The sequence below is a fragment of the Protopterus annectens genome, chromosome 5.part0 (genome assembly GCF_019279795.1).
Source record: "Protopterus annectens isolate FY-2018-M chromosome 5.part0, PAN1.0, whole genome shotgun sequence".
Lineage (NCBI taxonomy): Eukaryota > Metazoa > Chordata > Ceratodontiformes > Protopteridae > Protopterus > Protopterus annectens.
This window is the reverse complement of record NC_056735.1, coordinates 395,353,277-395,367,061: the sequence shown is the minus strand read 5'-3', so window position 1 is coordinate 395,367,061 and position 13,785 is coordinate 395,353,277.

Below are 13,785 nucleotides of genomic sequence, written 5' to 3'. Positions count from 1 at the left end.
TTGGGTGGAGCATATCCAGCAATACAGGGTTGAACATGGGCCTTGTATGTCAAACAGAGATCACCTGTGAGTATGCGGTATGTAACGGAGTACAGCTGGAGTTTCTTAGGTTGGGCTGCATAGGTCATCTGTTTGAGGTCAGTAATCCTCTTGGTGTGGTACTGGTGTGGTCTTCCAAGCTGCTGCAGTTGTCTTGTAGGGTATATTCCAAATGAGGTGATGTATCTTTAATGGGTCTAATATGTCATGAGTAGAGTCACAATGACCTCCTTTGATCTGTATGTGAACCCATTAGAGATTAGGGGGGCCATGTAAAAGGATATTCTAACCACCTTGCCATTATGGGTATCGAAGGAGAGATTGCAATCTACTTGGGTTCCCGGATCCCTTATTACCTTTTCTGTATGTAGAGGACTAGCACCTATGTGGTAGTCCGCGGGTAATTAGTTATATCCAAAGGGGATGACTATGCACTTTCAGGCATTCGGCTTGACCCCATGATATTAACACCAGGTATCCGTCTCAGTGCGACCCTTCCAGAGGGTGTCTGTAACAGCTGGGGAAACAATTATGTTCCTTAGTTTGCAGTCGTCTGCAAAGCTTTTCAGCCAAAGCCCTCCTGTGCTTGTCTGTACATCAGAGAAGTATATACCGAACATGAGTGGTCCTAGGACTGAGCCCTGGGGGACGCCACTTGTAACTGGTATATAGTTGGACCTAGGGTATGCAACTCTCACTGTGTGGGTTCTGTCCATGAGCCACTTTGCAAACCATCACATGACTTAGGGGTTAATGTTCAGGTGGATGGGTATGTTGATAATACCAGAAGGAGGAATGGTGTTGAAAGCCTATGAGAGATCTAGGTAGGCTGTGTGGACCTCCTTACCCTCATCTAATGCCTTCATAACTGTCTCTAAGAAGTCCACCAGGTTTAGCAGGTATGGTCCGCCCTTAACAATGCCAAACAGGGAGGGGTCAAAGGTTTGGAGGTACCCAATGTCTCTGTGACTGAGATCCATGATGTGCACCATAGCCTTGCAGACCAGGCTAGTCAGGCCTATAGGGAAATAGGTCCCATGGTCTGTTGTGGTGCCACCTTTGTGGAGTGGGATAACTGTTGCTCTGTGCCATTCAGGAGGCACTATGCCTGATGTGAGGCTATTATTGAACATGATGCATAGGTGGGGAGACAGTACGTTCTGAAGTTCATGTAAAACACAACCTGGGATGTTGTCCGGTCCCATGGATGCTGCGATATTGCCTTTAGAGTGTGCAGCTTTGAGAGGGAGGGGGGAAAGGTAGCACTGAACCTATCTGCCAGGATGTTGCCAATATCAGTTGTTTCTGTAATGTTCATGCCTTTGTGCTGTAACTCAGAGCAGATCTGGTTGTTGACATCGAGATATGTGACATAGCTATAGAATGCTTTGTGGTTGTTGTTGGTATTAGTTGTGTTTTAGTTTTTGTAGCTAGCTTTGGAGGATCTTATAAGGGATCTCACCTTCTTACTGAGGCTGGCAAGGGAGCTCCTCCACACAAGTGATTGTACTCTTGTTTGCAACAGTGTCTTCCTCCTGTAGTACATTTTGTTTATGGCAGGGGACCACCAGATTGGTTTCATTAATTAGGAGTATAGCGTCCTGGTTCTGTTTGGGATAGCACAAGCCATGCACTCGTGTAAGTGCTTGTAGAGTGCATTTGTGTAGGATTCTGCAGTTGTAACAGTACTGTCCATCTGCATGGGTGTCATGACATCCACCATGTCTGTCTTAAAAAGCATGTAGTTGGTTTTGTAGACATATTATACTGTGGTTCCCTTAATGGGGTTTGGGGGTGGGATGTGGATATCAACAGTGTTCAGCTCATGGTCTGATCGGACCAACGAGGAGTGGGCTTCACATGTGGAGCACCAGTCACTCATGTTGGTAATGCCTAGGTCTAGGATATTGTTGCCCCTGGTGGGTGTGTGGATATGTTGAGTCAGGGCATTGGTGTTTATGAATTCCAGGAAGTGTTGAGCTAATGTGTTGGTACACGAGTAGTTTTCCCAGTTAATGGTGGGGTAGATTCAGTGAGACTTAGGTGATGAGTGTGGTGTTCTGCGAATGTTTACCTTTTTCACATGACATACAGGGTCAGGCTTGGTTGGAGAGACCTTTACCTCCAGTTTGGGTAGATGAGTGTATCTCTCACAGGTTGTAGTGTTGGGTGGTAGGAGGAGAGGCTTGTCTGTGTACATGAGGCAATGTGTACATTGCCTCAAGATTTCCAGATTCATCAGATAGACAGGTGAGAACACTGGCAGTTGACTCTTGGACATGCCTGAATATAGAACTACATTCACCTAGATAAGTGAGGAAAGTGAGTACAAGAGCTAATTTACTCTAAACAAGTAAGAAAAGTATGTACAAAACCTGTTCACCCTTACCTCTAGGTAATGAGTAAGACCGAGTGCTATAGCAATTATTAGCTTACATAGTGTTTACAAGTCCTGAACAAGTGCTTAGCATGAATAAGCAATCCGGATAGGGTCTCGGATAACATAAACACATGGCCCCCTCCCCCAACAGGTACACAAGCATATATCCATGTACACCACAGGGCCCCTGTGCCCACAACTACGCAGGTACAAGCTGCACTCAGGCTGCATGGGACCTGTCCACATCACAGGTTGTATCATACACATATGGCAAAACAAGATGCTCTCCAAGTACACATAATGTAAAACATAGCTCCATGTCAGGTTGTGTACACACTGAGTGGTGCACACCAACAGGTATCACAACCCACAAAGTGGGAGACACCACTGATAATGAGAAGTACTTTACTACTACCCTGCTGAGTCTGGTCTGGAAGCCCATGAACCTTGATCAATTAATTGATGTCAGCAGTACAGATATAGATGACAATATGGTTGATGTCACACTGCATATCATAACCTTGCCAGTTCATAGGACATCATCACCCATTCTGTGTACCACCTACACTCGGTATACTAGATGTACATTCCTATGTCACAGGAGTGTTTTGCAACAGGACTGCTGGCAGAACCAACACTACAGAAGATGTATGAATAATACATGCTCATCACACCAGTGGCAGCTACAGTATGTCAGGGTTAATGAATTTTATTCCCCCTCATTGTAGTCCATACCTCACAGACAAACAGAAGGCATCGGCCTATAGGTTCATAGGTTGGTACTAGGCTATCAGCCCTAGGGCCTATACAAGCCTAGCCATAACAATTCCCTGGCTATTTCTTCCCACACTATTTACTTCCCTGGACCCCTGTCTAACACGGCAACTGACGTGATCCCTGGGGTGAATTTCCTTTCTCCCATCCAATCGTCAAGGTTCCTTTTGAAGAGGGCCAAAGAGGCACTCTTCTTGAAGTATGCAAATGACTATGACCTAGGAGCAATAGCTGACTCAGGAGTGTTGTGGACAACATACAGAAGGGGCTTTGCGGGTGAGGTGTGTGTGACATATGGCCACACTCTGACAGCTACATATTGCATTGTCACCCCTATGTTAATAACCCTGTACTCATGAACTACCACCTAGGCAGCGGTCAACATAATGGACACTTGTGTTTGAGGGATGCAGCTGGGAAGTTGTCTTTCCTGTGATAGCTACGTCACCACACCTGTCAGGTAGTCATATGTGGCAACCCTAATAATGATAGGGTGCCATCCATGAATTTAGAGATCATTGTCCAGCCATACACTGCATTCAAGTGACCCATATCAGATCACATATTTTCTTTAAGGAGTATTGGCCATGTGCAGATGGCCTACACCAGCCTTCCCATTCCACATTTCCACTATGTGGCATGATGCATACCCAGAATAAATCCATGTCCAACCCAGTGATGTTGGACATGCTAAATGTACTCATCCTGATCTGGAACACATACTTCACGGACATCCACCTTCCACATGCTGGACAGATCCTTGTCCCATACACTTTACATAGTCCTGCCATACTATGCATTCCTGTCCGTCAAAGCTGCACATCGCTCTCCTCTCAGACATGGTGTGAGGACCACATGGTAATGCATGGTAAATGTATCATTAACCCTGTGGATCAGTAATGTGGCACTGCTCTACCTAGCCCCACAGACCTGCCTGTCAGCTACTGCCAGGTAACCTTTCATCCTAGATTCATACATGGCCCGTGGCATATAGCCCACTAGTTGACTTTGACTGTACATGCTATAGTTGGTATTCATCCCTGCAAATACCATCTAGCTAGCCAGTGTCCCATGTGTATCACATGTACAACACAGATGATACATGGGAGGATGTTGAATCGCTGTACAGTGCCATGTAGATGTATATGGAAGAACACATACATGTAAAACCTTATGTGAGCAAGTCTGCGGGGTCACAGGTCATGTCTGTTAAGGCAGTGTAAGTCCTTATATGTGACATATACACAGCATCAAGGTCGACTGCATTAATGTGGACACATCCAGCCATGTGCTGATATGTAGGAACTCCAGTGCAGGCAAACAGACATGCCCAAATCAAGACAGCAACCACATGGAGTATGAGCAATGTAATCAGGTGACACACACACATATATATGGTGATAATATCCACTTGTCATGTAGGTTTGCAAATACAACTATTTAAACTTAATTAATGTGATACACATGTATGTTCAGCTGTAGCTCTGTATATCTCTGTGAGGTACTGTGACCTGCCTCCATCATTATGTCTTCCAGGTATGCCACGTGCAAGGCTACCCCCTTTTACCCATTTGGAGGATGAGGCTCTCATCGCATACCTACTCGACAATCATGATATCCTGTTCAGCCATGTGCCACAGGATGCACAGCAGTGGGATGCCCTGTGGATGGAACTTTGCATGAGGGTTAATGATGTGGGTGGCCACAACTGCACATACCAGCAGGTGCGCAGACACTGTACAGACCTCATTAGATAGGCGAAACAGCATGTGAATGCAGTCACCAGGGAACAAGGTGCAACAGGTGGTGGACCACCAACCCAGCCCCCACTCACACGTACTGAGGAACTACTGGCCAACCTGGGGACACCTGCAGAACCACATCCACAAGCCTTAGCAGATATTGTGGAGGTGGGTGTCTCTCAACCACTGAGCCTGGAGTTGCCAGGTAAGTCAGTACTGCACCTATAACAACTATATTCCATATAGTTGCATGTGTCACTGTACAATATGTAATGTAACATCATATGCAAGGCATATATCCACACATGCTGCATACTATAGTATGCTACTCTGTGTATGCACACATGTGCATACACCATAGTATATTCTAATGTACTGGTGTATGTGTTATGCACATTGCATCCTGTAGCCATTATACAGGGGTGGATTATGCTTATACTGCTGTGTTACTCCTATTTAGGTACCTCTGGTGTTCCGCTGCGACAGCAGCCCATTGCAGGTGATAGTGATATTATTTATCAGGAACCGTAATGCACAAATCTATCTGCCATGTGGCCATTTACAACATGTACACATAATGTATGGTCCTGTCACAATATACAGGTCGGACCTGCAATGCATCACAATGACTACCCATGTGCAACACTTGCAAACTATGTGAATCATCTCACTGACATGAATCCTCACAAACTGTCATTGCCAGATGTGTGGACAGCTGTGCATACAATGGTGGAGGTGCTGTTCACTTTAGGCACGTACTACAGATCAGATCTATACATGTGGTGAATACAAACAGTACTACACAGTGGGCTGGAGTATGGCCAGCACATAGGATACACTGGTGTGGATCATAGCCCTGCTATGAATGTCACACAATGTGATGTGCTGTCTTGACATGTCCATGACATCTAGTGGCCTGGCTGCAACACTGCCTACCTAACCTGAAAACATATCCCATATACCACCCTTTATCTGCATAACCCTGTTATCAGTGGAGCATATATGTCATATGGGACAACACAGACATGTGAAATAGATGCCCATCACAATAATTTGGACAACACATGTGCACACATGGCCATGGAGGATGACCAGAGATATGGAGCAACACACACAGTAGACGTGTTGTGCTTGTGTGTACACCCTGTCATACAATGGCTACACATGGCTCAACTATGGCCTTTGTATAATGGTCATATTGTAGATGTGGAACACTAGACATCCTACAGGCCTGTGCACATCTTGTGTAGGCATAACATCAATCCACCACATAAGATGTGCTGAACATCTTGAGGGTGTCTCGACATGACAGCAGTCACGTGTACAGTATCCACATCAGCCCACAGATACAGTACATTCCCTTTGCTGGTGTTGGACATCAATGTCATACTTGCTACTCATGTGTGTGGTGCACAGATGTCATGTGGGACATGGTGTACCAACGTGTTTGCCATGTCTGGCCATAGTTGCCAGGCAGCAGCAATATGGTTGAAGATGTGCATGGGGTGTCATCCGTATACCCATCAGTGACCTGTGTCACAACTTCTACATTATGGTTTAGTGTGTATACACCTCAGTGACATGGGTCACATTCCACAGTATATATGTATTGTGTCTGAACACAGTCATGGCTATGAACCCTGTCTGTAAATCACACTGTATAGCCCTAGAGACACCTCATGATTACCTGCAATGGCCATGCACATCAGCTAAATGTGCAGTATATCTGTAGGGTGGACAGACAACACTGCATTGGTACACCATTGCCCCACTGTATATTTGACAGGACACCATTGTGTTAAACATGTATGTATGTCATTGTACACGTCAGCAGATCACGTCATACTACATGTAATTGTCAAGGTCATATGCCACACATCAGACAGGTGTACTGTTAACCTGTGCTGGTCCACATGGTGTAACACAGGGATGTATGCTAACTACTACTATGATTGTGTAATTTGCATGCCATCTGCTATGACACATGCATGCTGCTGTGTGCAACCCAGGGATGTATAACTACCACTATTATTGTCTGTGCTGCATGTCGTCTGCCGTATCACATGCATGTTGCATGCCTTCTATTATATCACATGCGTGTGTGTTTGTTGTATAGATTGTAATGTAGCAGTGATGATGAACGTATAATTGAGACACAGGCAGAGTTGTCAGGAGATGAAACTGTGCCATTGGTTGCCATTCCATCTATATCCCCCTCATCCCTGTACACAGATCCCATACCTGCACATACCCCATCCCCAGTGGCCATAGAGGAAAGACAGTTGGCTCATGGTAGCATGGAACAGGAAAGTGTGGGGGCTATGGAAGTTGTGCCTGCACACCATGGTGTCAGCCAAACAACTGGTGGTGCCCCACACAGGCACATGGCCAGTGCTGCTCGTAGGAGGACCTCTGGCCAACATGCTCCTGCACAACAGAGCACAGCAGCTGGTGTCACCAGACGCATGTTCCAGGCTGTAATGGAGGCACAGGCATGTGCTGAACAGTGCAACAGAGAAGATCAGAGGCTACAGAGGGCTGCTGTCCGTTCTTTAAACAGCAACATCCAGGCAATGGTAAATGCTCAACAGCAGATTGCTGAAGCTTTGGATAGACAGTTGGGTGACATGGTTGGAGTCCTTGACCGTGGCATGACAATCCGCGAGTGTGAGCTGTCTGTGTTGGAACATCTGGTAGGAGTGAGGTGTCAGGCACGTGGATGTAGGCCTGCTACATCAACTGTGTCAGGTCTACGTGTGCAAGCTACCTCACATGTCCGCTCCCATAGTGGCGGTAGCAGCAGCATTGCATCTGGTGCTGTGCTGTCCACACCTTGACACAGCAGACCACGTGCACATGGCCCAGGACAGTCCTAACAGGGACACAGTTCCAGTGGACAAGTGATATCAGACAGTACCCAATCTGCCCATCTGCCTGTTAGTGCCCGGGCAACCCCTGGCAGGCACAGGCCACATGTCCGTGGCTGGACACCGTGAACTGTAAAACCTCACCTGTACAGTCTGCAGCTGTCAGTAATACCCCGTGTAGGCCAGACACATGGAAGAACTGTGTGCATACATACACGCACACACTGGAAACATATGTAGGGCACCGCAACACACACATGCATAACACCCACACATGCCCAATTAGATCAAAGGCCCAAACCCACACACACAATGTCATACAATGGTGCAGCCTAGGCCTCTGGCAAACATTAACACCCTGTACATATGATGATGCCTGTGCCGCATCCCTGACATCCACACCATCGGTGCAGGGACATGCTCATATGGTCTGATGCACAGGGTGAACAGACTAGGAAGATAAGTGTAGTTTACAATTGTTGAGGACTGTTGACAGGCAGCAGCTATACCATGTAGTACAGGTGTACAATACTGTTAACAGTATGTGTCTTGTGTAACAACAGTGCAGCCTAGGCCTCTGGCAAAAATTAACACCCTGTGCATATGATGATGCCTGTGCCACATCCCAGAAATCCACACCATCGGTGCAGGGACATGCTGATATGGTCTGATCCACAGGGTGAACAGACTAGGAAGATAAGTGTAGTTTACAATTACACACACTCACACACAGTTGTTACTGGTGGGATGAGGACCCCTGCCTATGTGCAAATCATCATTACAGTACTGTGCACCTACATGATGCGCCACAGAGAATACACATGTACAGGTAGTCAGTACGGCCTAAGATCGGGGACATCAACACGGATAGCAGAATGCATCGCCTGGATGGTGGGAGGGTCTTATTAGTTCAGTATGGTAACATACATCCTCACCAAAGGGACCAGTCAGCCCTACATACACACATTGTGGCATTCAGTAATTACTACACCTATGTCATGTACATACAGATACCTCACATGTGTGAGATACACGTCCCTGCCTATTTCCTTCTTTCTACATTGCAGTCTGTACAGATGTGTACACTAGTGTACAGGAGAGTGAGTAACACTTGAGATGTATTCCCCACAATACGTGACATATATGGACACACACGCAACCACACATGCCAGTACTGTACTGCAAATCTCAGACCTGCCTAGCTCATGTTATATATGTCAGACATACAGCAGTATTGCATGAGTTACAAACTGTACTGACGCTTCCTGTGGCAACAGTGCTGATATATGCACTAGGGACGTCATAACTATTAACAGGTGTCAAATGATTTACATTCGCTGTCCCCCTGACCGTTGTCTAAGTTGTGTATTTTGTCCTTCAATTAACTAAACCATTTCTTACCAGTTACACAGGGTATTGTAGGACCACTTGTGACACACCTGTGAGCTGTCCACAGCAAACATCCATCTGCAAAGATGCCCCACCACTTAGTTATTTCCAAACATTTGTCCATACCTAAAGTACATCTTTCTGTACATTCAGCATATCACCATATACAGTTGGCAATGTTGAGGCTGCATTGCAACTGCATGATGTACTAGGATGCATGTCACCTGCATACATCAGCAACTGCACACACATGTTATTTGAATGCACAACACTACATGTACAGGTGTGTAGGTCCTACAATCCTGACATTTGGGCATGTTTGTAGGCATTGCAATTGGTGGATATGTGTAATGACATACATGACACATGGACTGTTGTATGATATGATGGGTGACCAGTACAGAGGGGATGTTACCTCTGTAACATTGATATCACACCTTATGTACTGTTAGCATTCATTAGCCATTGACCTACATTCCATGTGCATGTGTGTAATGGCTGTAGCCACCTGTTTGAACAAAGGACAACAACAGCTATGCTATTTACAGGTTTGTTGTGTGTGTGTGTGTGTGTGTGTGTGTGTGTGTGTGTGTGTGTGTGTGTGTGTGTGTGTGTGTGTGTGGCATGTACATACCCAGGGCAGGTACATGTATGTCATATCCATACATGAGGGTGTGGACTGGTGTACAGCAACAGTCATCTGCTAATGGTAGAAAGTACTGAGGGACCCTGGTATGTGTACAGCTGGCCTGGTCACAGACAGTGGTATCATTGCATTGCATAACACATGATGCAACTGTGTCAGTACATGTGTACTCTCTACAGTTGATGTATAGCTTAGTACGGTACACAGGTCAAGGATCACATGGTGATGTACTCTTCTATGTCATACAACATGTATGGATGTGTGTTGGTGGTCTGAGGGCATGGTGGTGTCTGAGGTTTACATCCTAGAATGCAGCATGTGACACTGTGTCCTGCACATGGCTCATCTGTGATGCCTTTCATGGGGGGACCGGTCAGTACATGTGAGTGGCCTTTATGTATGTGGGTACAACACCTCAAGTAGTCTGTACCTGTGTTATGGCGTACATGTCTGGTAGTGCCAGGTTCTGAGGTATATGGTGGTAGTGCTATTGTGCACTACAGAGCCATCAGCCAGGTGTTCCTCACTGCACAGATATCAGTACTCCCCATTGTTGGATCTACAGTGACCAGCTGTGAATATGGATGCTACACATCTAGCACTGGTTAGCATAAGAAAACAATGCAGTTGTCCTGTAGGTGTATGGGAGTTAACCTGTGTTTAGGACATTTGCCTTGGAATGGCACTGTGTGGGTGGATGCGACTTGGGTAATATCCACACTCCCTTGAATCATGGATGCATGTGATATGTGACAAAGGCCTGCCTGCTGTCAGCCATGTCATACCACAATGACAGCAGATGTTGTGAAAATGACCAGTGTCAAATATATGTAGGGCAGCGTTCCTGCTAACAATGATAACTACTAACACTAGAGCCCATTACAATGTGTTCTTTATGTCTACCTGTAATAGCATGGCCACTGTGGCCTTCCGTGTTTAGCATCAGAGTGCATCCCAGTCAGCCCTGTGCTACTAGGAGTATAAGCATGCCCAGTATATCCTTGTGTAGATGGACACATAGTGCATTCCGAACAGCCCTGTGCTACTAAGTGTGTGAGCATGCCCAGTGACATCTTGCATCAGTTATGTGCCTCTGTGTATGGGCATCGCCAGTGTAACCCTGTATAGTGGTAGTAGTCATCCATTCTGCAGATGGGCATACTCCAGGTCAGGATGGATTCCTACTTTAAACACACAGGTTCACAGGTATGTACATCTTAACTGCCAGCATCCCTGTTGATGTCTGCATTCCCAAATGGTCATAATGACAGCCTTGACATGTGTAGTCTGTGTGGCGTGATTCGTAAGTATGTAGTATTGCAATAGTAATCTGTAAATAGGCAGGTGTTCTGTACCCACCACTGGCGTGTGTGTATGTCTGTCCCCATTTGCCAGTGGACGGTAAATTGCTTTTAGACTGCCCACACTCCATACATTTCTTATACTCACCGTTAGCAAGGCCGATGATGTCACTCATCTACAAATACACCTCTAGGAGTGCTGTGTCCCAGTAATCTCGGTAGTGCATTCTGTAACTGTGTAATGCTGTAGAGTAATAAAGTAGTTAGGTTGGTGTTCTAGTCCCACACTTGCTGTGTGTTTTGTGTGTGTGTGTGTGTGTGTGTGTGTGTGTGTGTGTGTGTGTGTGTGTGTGTGTGTGTGTGTGTGTGTGTGTGTGTGTGTCCCCGTTTTCCTGAGGACTGAGTAATGCTTTTATACTGCTCACACTCCATACATTTCTTATACCCACCATTAGCAAGGCCAATAATGTCACTCATCTACAAATACACCTCTGGGAGTGCTGTGTCCCAGGAATCTCAGTAGTGCGTTCTGTAACTGCATAATGCTGTAGTGTAATAAAGTAGTTAGGTTGGTGTTCTAGTACCACACTTGCCGTGTGTTTTGTGTGTGTGTGTGTGTGTGTGTGTGTGTGTGTGTGTGTGTGTGTGTGTGTGTGTTCATTTGCATGAGGACTGAGTAATGCTTTTATACTGCTCACACTCCATACATTTCTTATGCCCACCATTAGCAAGGCTGATGATGTCACTCATCTACAAATACACCTCTGGGAGTGCTGTGTCCCAGTAATCTCGATAGCGCTTTCTGTAACTGCATAATGCTGTAGTGTAATAAAGTAGTTAGGTCGGTGTTCTAGTCCTACACTTGCCATGTGTGTGTTTCCATTTGCCTGAGGACTGAGTAATGCTTTTATACTGCTCACACGCCATACATTTCTTATACCCACCGTTAGCAAGGCCGACGATGTCACCCATCTACAAATACACCTCTGGGAGTGCTGTGTCCCAGTAATCTCGGTAGTGTGTTCTGTAACTGCGTAATGCTATAGTGTAGTAAAGTAGTTAGGTCGGTGTTCTAATCCCAGACATGGCAAGTGTGTGTGTGTGTGTGTGTGTGTGTGTGTGTGTGTGTGTGTGTGTGTGTGTGTGTGTGTGTGTGTGTGTGTGTGTGTGTGTGTGTGTTTGTGTGTGTGTGTGTGTGTGTCTGCCTGTGTGAGACAAGTATAGTGCTTTGTAGTATTCGCCGTAGCCCGTGCCCTAAATGCGTGTTGATGCAGTGTGATACGGTAGGGGTTTGTATACAGGACATGGCAAGTGTGTGTTTGTCTATCAGAGCCTGTGTACAGGTGGCCATGATTGTCTTACCATTGGACATGTTTGGGAGCGGGTTTTGTAGTTTTCCTATATAGTATGCATCTTATGACACATTGGCCACCTCACAAGGAGTACAGCTGTCAGTCAGCCACTGCACTGTGTTGGCAAGCCATACCCATACATCTGGCAAAAGGGCTGGTGAACTAAGTATGCAGCCCTACTAGTACCCGGTATATGTCCCACACCCATGTGCCATGCACATACAACCTTGCCTAGGATATCCCACTATGTTGCTAGTAACATGCACATTGAGGAGAGATAGTAGGCATGGTGTGACTGCAGTGGCCTACAGAGGACATGGTACCCTGTACAGCGGTACAATAAGCACATATATGCGGACATTGTGCCTTCACTATGTTCCACACTGAATGCCTGCAATATATGTGGTGCCAACAAATGTGATCCACTAAGGCCAGACAATGCTGTACACATGTGCCCTGTATGGACCCATACCACTGACACCATGGAATACCTGTATCATACTATCCATGCAGGTGCAGGGCCGACCTGCTCACTATAAGCAGGTTTCGCCACACCAGGCCAGTATTGTCATATTGGGGTATAACAGGCTGTGTACACTACATGTGTGTGCCAAACCAGGTACACCTGTACATGTCACTGTACAGTATTGTGGGACATGCACATCCCAGGCAATGTCCATGTGAAGGACTAACAAACACAGACATGGCATGCATTGCAAAGCTATGGCCCTACACATTGGTAACCAGGATGTCAGACCACATAATGCAGTACCCATGTGTGTGGGACATTGCAGACACTACACCCCTGCACTGCACACCATTGTCGGGTGACGCGATGGCAGGGATTACCCCTCACCCAGCCTTGTGCAGCCATCTTGCACAGCCAAACACTACACACCCATGGAGCAATGCATACCTGCATGCCAGTACTGGCACCCTGTGTCTGCGTATGAGTTGTGATGTTCCCAACCACAGTCACTCCCAGTATAAACCTCGTTGGCATACCAACAGTTGTTAAGCACTTTCACATGCCCTAGCCCATAGAACCTCCAGATATCCCCTGTGGTGCATGTGGTCCTGTGCATTACTGCGGTATGGCAAACTAAGTAGTTACATTGTGTATTTGTGGCCCTGGCAAAGGTGTCAATGTGTGTCCATTAGAGTGTGGTTGTGGTGACAATGGCATCCGTTCACGTGGACTTACATGTGTGCCACACCTAATGTATGTCTACTATATCTGTTGCAGATGGCACTCACTCACCTACACACATGTTCTTACAGCACAGCAACATGTC